Source organism: Limulus polyphemus, unplaced genomic scaffold (genome assembly GCF_000517525.1).
Source record: "Limulus polyphemus unplaced genomic scaffold, Limulus_polyphemus-2.1.2 Scaffold804, whole genome shotgun sequence".
NCBI classification, from domain to species: Eukaryota; Metazoa; Arthropoda; class Merostomata; order Xiphosura; family Limulidae; genus Limulus; species Limulus polyphemus.
The window spans coordinates 13,992-23,126 of record NW_013666414.1 but is presented as its reverse complement, the minus strand read 5'-3'; positions in this window follow the sequence as shown (position 1 = coordinate 23,126).

Sequence of the window (9,135 nt, the reverse complement as noted above, 5' to 3'; positions counted from 1 at the left end):
AATCGTTGTGAATTATAGCGTGTGTTTAAGTTAAAGTGACTGTGGAAATTAAGTGTATTACAAAGTTTGTAACGAGAAAGAACAAACTACTTTTATTTAAGAAAGGACTTGTACCCCCGAAGTTTCTCCGAAAGAATTTCTACGGAAAATTAACAAACGAACAGAGATGTAACAATATATTCCAGTATGCTTTTCAAGTCTGTGATTTTATATTGTTGTTGCAATGATCAACAATAAATATTCTGGATTTATAAAATGTGAAAGAATAATCACTTGATTTATGATTATAGGTCCTTTTAAGATTATAATTGTCAACTCTTTTCTTGATCATAAACTATGTTCATTTGTGAGAAATGTATTTGATGTTTTTGTGAGCTATTAAGTTATAGTGTAATAGATTTTCTGATTTGTCAACAAATATTTAATGTATACATTTGAATCATTATCAAATTACATGACTTTAGTCTCGTACATATTATTACAAGGAAGAAATAATATATCTTACCCAAAAGGCATATGTCTGTGTGTTACAAAATTTTCTAATTCCAGACCTTTACTTTCAATGTTAATGACCCTTTGTTCTGCCACTTTTAACTACCACATATGTAATATGTAAGTGAAAATTATAAAGTAACTTTCAACAGGTAGAAAATGAAATATTTTGTCAAGAACTAATTTACTGTTAAACACAATACAACGAATAAAAATCATAGTTATACAGGTGGAGGAATGGCATAAGAATATATTTAATCCATAAAACCAAACTAATGAAATAGTAATATTGTATGTTAAATTATTTCATGATATTTAGAGATGTTATCACGAAAAATCTGTCTTTTTCAGGACAGATATTCATAAAACATATGCTATAAGTTAAAATACTATTGATCAACTGATCATCCTACAAACAATGGTAACATTGTCTTTAGTAGTATCATCTGCTTATAGTAACACTACCCTATGAAACATTTTGTCAATAACTCATTTATTGTTATACACACTACATAGAAATATAATCAATAAAAAATAAGTTTACTTATAAAATATAGATATTAGTGACATGTTGAGGTCATCATCCTATTGAACTATTCACCTAGTAACATCATCCATCTATACAAACACTACCCTTAGTAACACTATCCACCTATAGAAATACCACCCACCTTTGCAAAACGTACCCAATTAACTATATAAGCAAAAACTATAAAGTTGATAAAACTAGAGATTTAAATAACAGATTTAATGTTTTACTTATAAAGCAAAAACTGTAGTTGTGATAATAAACTTTTCAGTGCTGATAATTGTAAACAAATGTTATACAAATTAGATGAAATTATTAATTGTAAGACTTTGATTGTTACTATAAAGTTGATATCTATTGATCTACAATACCCTCCAGTGGTTTGTTCGCGAACTAACTGCGCGCTCATCATACCTACGCTCCCTCTGGTACCACTTCGTGGAACTGTGACTCCTAGCAACATGTTCTCTGTCGAGTAACATTCAAACTATAATGCCATGTGACATCCCCTAACAATGTGCTCTCTGGCAGCAGAATACTTTCGTCGTCAAATGTCTTGGTGGCATGACAACGCCCGCCAAGCAACAGTCTCGGTAACTACTAGCAGACATAACACGACTCACAAAATTTTAATAATCATTAAATATTCTTCAAATGAAAAAAAGAAATGGCCTAACGTAACGACACTACTTGTTCACAAAAGGATCACGAGGAGACGTTATTTAGCCAATTCGATGCCAATCATTATTAAATCAATTGGATATTGTCTTCTGACTGTGTGATTTATATGACTGGTCAATAAATATATCCAAATGACACATTTTACTGGCTGAAGTGCTGTGAACAATACCCACTCGTAATATTAATGTATCTAATGTCTTTTGTCATTCAATTGAAAGGGAAGCAAAACAAGACGTCTGAGGGGTGGCCGGATGGGCTTAAGCCTCTGCCTTCCTGCTCTTATACCCCCTTTTTTTCTGTCCAAAAAATTGTCAACAATTATGATAAAATACATCCGACTCCACACCTTGCTTCGTGCGAGTTGCTAGAGAAAAAAAAACAGCATTAAAATGAATGGCACACATGGACTTGTGGGTCTTTATAGTAAAAAAAAAATATATACATGCTAATATGCTATAATTCATTGTTTAGTTTTATATTATATAATGCTAATAGGACCAACTGAATAGGAATAAAAGAGGATTTGTTTGTTTCTGTGGTTTTCTCCCTATGTCTACCAGAGGCAACTCACAGTCCCATGATCTAATCTAACACCTCCCTTTAAAAAACCGCTTGTCCCACGATACTTAAGGTTCCCTTTTTTGTCAATGAGATCCCGCCATTTCAAAGTTCTCTGCACATTACTGATCTGAAGTACTTTTACAATTATGAAAATTTAAATTTTGCTGCCTATTTAATGTATATATATATATATATGGTTTGATGTATTTTCTTTTTATTTAAAAATATAAATTCCACACATGCGGAAAATCCTTTGTTGTATGTGTACCGGCTCTTTGCGATACTTTAAGTATCTCGATCACAGGGTAACGATATGTTAGTATCAAGAAACAGTAAAGTACAAATAAATATTAAAAAGTCATACAATTACCGCTCATCTACAGTACTTATCAAAATACGGATTTGTAGCTTGAGAAAATAACCGTAGACACTATTTCCAGCCTACTTTGTTTACTTTTGTTTGAGTCCCTAGTTATAGGTTTGAAAATATAATCTTTGCAATTTGATTCAACTTGTTTCTGTACTTTTTGACAACCCCTATTCCCCTTTTTAAATTAACAATTTTTATTTATCATCTGGGACTATACTGCTTTAAATAATGTTTGATATATTTAGAAACAAGTCTATCAGGTATCTAAGTAAATAGTTAAATGAGTTTATGATGATTTAGGGTTTTATTAAAATTTTGTACAAACACTTATTTATCAGTTATTTAATGAATAACTTGAAATACCCATTTATTAAGTATAGTAACTCTCTTCTGTTTTATTCTTATTGAACACTATCCTAGAAATTGTTCTACATGGAGAAAAATTAGTTTCAAAGTCTGATTAACTTAGCTATCAATTTCAATCATTTTATGATACTGAGAAGAATTGCATTTCTAAATTGTTTTTAAGGCTTGTTGTGAAGAAAAAAAAGTATGGTTTAAAGTAATATTTTCATTGTACCAGTTGTCTAATCTTAACAGTTTCTTATAGAAAGTTATTACATATGCAAAAACAAATCTGACATTGTAAGTATCATTTGTGTGTTTACATATACCAGAAGTGAACCCATAGATGTGAAAGTTCATTCAAGTTCTGTAAAATAAGTGTGCTTGATTTAGTAGCTGGTATATTTCTGTGTTCCAAAACCACAACAGTAATCCAAAATAAGATTTTGAAACATGATATTTGTTATTATACAACCTTAAGTTGTTTCATTAAACTAATCCTTTCATTTTCTGTATACATTTTAGTTTTGAGGTGTTTGACATACTTGCTTTTTGACAATAAAATCCTGTTTTGCTTAATGATGATGTGTCTAATAAAGGTTAAGTTGTACTACTTAAATAAACATAATCAAATATTTTATATTGTAAATTTTTAGTTTGATAGAAATAACCATCTTTTTCTCATTTACCTTTTTAATTCCAGGTGTTAAAGATCAAACTTAAACGACCTGAAAGTAATAAACTTGATCACTTTTTATGAACACTTCTACACGATTCTCCTGCAGTAAATAAGTCTGATCAGGATTATATTTAATATCCAGTTGTATAATTTAATAGATTATCATCTTAAGATCACTTTATATAGCTGAGAATATTTTATGCCTTTGTTATGTGAACAATCATCCGCGAGGAATAGTGTAGTTTCATTGTTGATTACCATTAGGTAATTGTTTTTTGTTCTGTAAGGCTGTAAAACCAACCCTAGTTGTGAGTTTAGTCATGAGTTTGTGCCAGTCTTCATTTGTGGATACAAGATCAACCGAAACAATGTCACAAAACACTGAACCAATTACTCAAATAGAGACAGATCATTGTCATGAAGCTCTCAAACAGATGGATGACATTGATAAAGAGCAATTATATACAAAAATAGTACAAGTGTAAATAATAATGACGGAATCATGTTAACAAACTGTTTTCAAACGAGACCCAAAAACTCGAGCGTTTCACTATTCTTCTTCAGGAGAATAAAAGGGTATGTTTAATGAGTGTGATGAAATATATAAACACGGATGTCGACGTCAAGTAAACCGCATGTTCAATATGAATTATCCTTTAGAACTAGCCAGTCATAACCTAGAGTTGTTGGTGTTAAGTTTAGTTTGTGCCAAAGAGGTATATATAAAAAAGGAGGAAGTTTGAAGAAAAGAGAAAGCAAACATTTTGTTTGCCTGCTCTTCCCAACTTGGGTGGTCCTGTACTGTTGTTCCCCTCCAACCACGTGCGTGAGATTGCATTACTTTAGTGATTTTAGTTTTAAGTTGTGTTTGTTGAATAAGACCAGGGAATAGTGAACAAGTGCGGCAGTCGATGTGGTGAGGTCAGTGAGACGAGGCAGGGAGATTCAGACATGCGTTCTAGGCATTAAGTTTTATGTCGCGTGGATTTAATGAGAGGTGTGTACAGTACGTAAAAGACTTAAATGTGATAATAGTTGTAAGAAATGTTAATCAATTCTTAAAAAGATAAAAATAAAATAACGGCAAAATGTGTTGGGAAATAGAGCAAATGATAATGTGACACAATATATATGAAATAATACCAATATAGAGAAATTATAGCATGAATAATAGTAATAATGTAAAGTAAGTTTAATTATAAAGTTAGTTTTGAAAACATTTTTAATAGACATGCGAAGGTAAACAATCCCTGAATCGATATTGATGCCATTTGGCGTTAAAGTATTTAAAGCTTCTTTAACTTCCCTGTTTCTGTTAGATGTAAAATTTGCATCTATACCCGTTAGTTTAATGTCTTCAAGAGAGTGTACAGGTATGGGAAAGTGTTTTGCTACCGGAAGTTCTTTCTTTGTTTTGTGTTTATTAAAACGTTCCCTTTAGTTGTTTTGACCCATACCTTGTAAATTAATGAATAAAAGATAGAATATTAATAAAACATTACTGTATATTTTAATGGCGTGAAGGCCTTTCGCTGGCAAGCATGATTGTAATCACTTGTATTTATTATCAGGTTTTTTATCATACTAAATTCATTATTCTGTCCCTTAGGGTTTTTCTAAGATAAAAAGTACTGTTACATCTCCGTTCGTTAGTTGATTTTCCGTAAATTCGTTCCGACGAAACTTTAGCGACACAAGTCCTTTCTTAAATAAAACTGGTTTATTCTTTCCGAATACAACTTTACGATACACTCAACTTCAACAGTCGCGCTATAACAAATTATAATTCACGTCTCACGAGCTCGACTTCAACAATACGTCTCTCTCTGACTGCAGTTCAATTACTCACTACCTACACACATTGTTGTCACGTTGTGAGCATCTTATATATATACCAGACAAACATATATCTAGTAAATGCTAGGGCATTCACAAAGGAACAAGATAGTTCTAGAAACGTGCCGTGACACTAGTCACGTGACCTCGCTGACGCAACAGTATGTATATATGTATTTCAGCTATACCAGACTTATGAATATAGTATTGAACGAAACATGTCTGACAATGGACATAGTGTGATTAAAATACTATTAATCTGTATAGAGTGAGATACTGTAATCATCATAAATGACTGCCATTGCAGGCTCTGACACTTGAAAAATGCACAAGGACCGTAAACAGCCCCCTCCTAACAGTACACATAGGCTGTTAGCAGGCTGATGCCATATCTCTATTCTTTGCTTACAAAACTGGACAATAAAAGTTAATTTGTATTAACTGAATCGTGCTGTTTTCTATTAAGTGAACCTGTGCTCTAATTTCAAGGTCAAAGTAACGGTAAGAGGCAAATATAAGGCTTGGTACATTAATTTGACTAATAAACAAAGTAACAATCAATAAAATTTGTATATCCAATAAAATTGGTAAAATTATAATCTCTTTAAAATTTGGCACATAACATATTAACTAGAATCATATGATAATTACTCTTTTGTAACTTACAGACAAGAGTGAAATGTTACTTAAATTTTCTTACTGGGGAATAAACCATTAGTTTCATTATTTGTTCAAAAAGTCACAAACATGCATAAACACACATCTCATAAAAAATCAAGTTAATATGAAGTACATCTACTTTCATAGTCATTTCTATGTACCAAAATTCTTTGTCATGTTTGTGTTTAAATGTAAGCTACTGGAAAATATTCAATCATTATCTTCACATATACTGTGTACAGGAGAATCATCAACATCAAATGATACTTGCGCAATCAGTTCTTCAAAAAGAATCTCACCTGTTTCAGCCTCATCACTTGATGTACTAGACATGCTACAATCAAAATCATCCTCTTCATGATCACTTAAATATTCACCACCAACAGAATCAATTTCATTGTACATGTCTGGCTTCCATTTCTTGGCTGAACATTCTATAAACATGTTAGAAGGATTTGTACCAAATTTCCTTTTTTTACCATAAACTTTTCCAAGGCTGCTTCTAATATTTGCTTCTTTTCCTCATGAGTCCATACAAAATAATTTATTCTAGTCAATAGAAGGTTCTCCATTCCACTGTTGCATGTTTTAAACTAAGCCAGTGAGCATGTAGGTAGGGTGACTAAAACCTGCCTCAATGACACTATTATTGGGCCTTATGCAGAGCATTATTTCCACCAGCATGCAAACATTCTTAAATTTCTCCCTTCTGTATAAAAGCACACACTCCCAGAGATTCTTGGTTTTGATTCCAATCATGTTGTACTTAACCATTCTCTTGATTCTAGTTTTATCAAAATTGTTCATTTTTAATGTCTCATAAAAATGCTCTGCAAGTAAATTTAAACACTCAATTTCCCTGGTGGTGTTACTCCAGTTTGTTGTATTTATCCAAAAACATACTTTGATAAAGTTCAATCTCAAATGAGGAGAATCTGGATTCATGACAAACCTGTACACTTGAAATGACTGTAATTCTCAGGTTAGTCTACATTGTTCATTAGACTGCAGTTTACACTGACAGTAGTGTATTCCCTGTTTTATTTATCTGGTAGTCTGTTTAAGCAAAGTGATTTTAAAATGTCAGGAACCCAATTTCATTTCTAGTTCAAGTCTGAACTCTTTCAAAAGATTTTCACAGTGTGTATCTGGAGTTTCTTCCTTCTGTTCCTGCAAGGCATCCTTTGCTTTTTGTACGGTAGATAGTATCTGATAATATAAAATGTTTTCTTTTTCAAACTACATATGTGGAATAGAACATGCATCCAGCCCCTTCCTGTACATGCAACATTTTGACAAAAATAAAATGTTTCATCTTTTTTTTTACGATTTCGTGAAATTTAGCCAATACTACTCTCTCCTTGCAACTGGCAAGGAGATTCTCTATTGCTTGAGCAATAAATACCCAGTTACACAGTAAATGATTTACTCTACATCTTATATGTGCAACAAATCAACTACCATGCACTTTGGGAAAATTAAAATGCTGCACATCAAGTGCATTGGCAGTTGTTTCAAAGTGCCTTCTCAGATTGTTTGAATAAGTAATATATATATAGTTGTCATAAAGTCTTTCACAGCAACAAATGATTTGGATACACTACCTTTCAATACAAATTCAACTCTAAAGGAAATGTAGTGAATGACTAGAAGCCAAAGGTGATTGTCATTTTTCTGTTTTATTAGAAATCCATTCTAAACTTCAGTATTATAAGAGGCACCATCAGCTGTAGCTGAAACTAGCAAGTATATTGAAACCTTTACATCACCTTTAAATACATCATCAATGCTCCTCTTTCAATTACTTGCATCTGCATCACCAAAGCTATCAATATTTTGGAAGGCAACACAGAAATAAACTGGTATACCTTGTATGACTGTTCTAATGAAAATCAATTCTTTTTCAGAATCAGTTTCTCTTGCCTGATTTCCATCACTAAGCACTGCAAAAGCTATTGTTGAATATAAAATCACTGATAAATGACTTCTGCAATAACATTAATAAATTCTTTTGCTCTACTGGCATTATTACAATTTTAAATCAGTTGAACCCATTTTGTTTTTACACTTTAACCAGAGTTTTGAATGCAGATAAAGGTCATCCATCCATAGCAAGCAAGCTGTTTTAAGAAGCTTTCTGTATACTTCATTGGATTGTTCATGCAGAGCATGTTTATTCAAGGTTGAAGAGGGATGCTGAAAGCAGAAGGACCATCACTAGCAGTACTACTGGTGCCAGGAAGAGTCTTCTCAACATCTTCAAGCAACCTTTTAAAGCCATATGTATAAATTTGTCATAACATGCATTGTAGTAAAACAAATTAATAAAAAAAAGCAAAGCTTGAAGTAATAAAGTAAATGGACAGTAGAATCTATGTGAAAGATAATCCTATTGACTTATAACACAGAAATTTACCAAAACTAATGTATGTATAGGCCTACCAGTTTATAAAAAAAATAACAAAAGTCAATAAACAGATAATACTGTACATAAAAAAGACATTTATGTTTAAATTGGTACTTAAATAATAAAGGCTACAAAATCAGCTCTCTGATTACTCACTTGACATACAGTTAGCAAATAACCAAATCTAAAGATCACAAGGAACTTGAAAATTAATTTAAAGTGTATATATAATGAAGTTATGGGTTGGCCAATAACTTATAAATGCACACAAAGTTGATGACAATTTTAACATAAGATAAGCCTGATTAAATTACTAAATGCATCTAACACACTAACAACTGTTTTCCCTGTGCTCACTGTAGATGCTTGCATTTAAACACAGGTCTATACAGGCAACATTTGGGTTTGCCTTTGAATCAAAGGTGGTATTATAGTGTAATAACTTTAAGGTGTAGGTAGTTGATGATACAGGCTGTACATGTAATGAAAGGACATCACTATAAACTTGAGTAATGAGTACAAAAACAAGATAAGATGTATACGTACCTAAAGCAATTTGAAGTGTTTTTGAATTC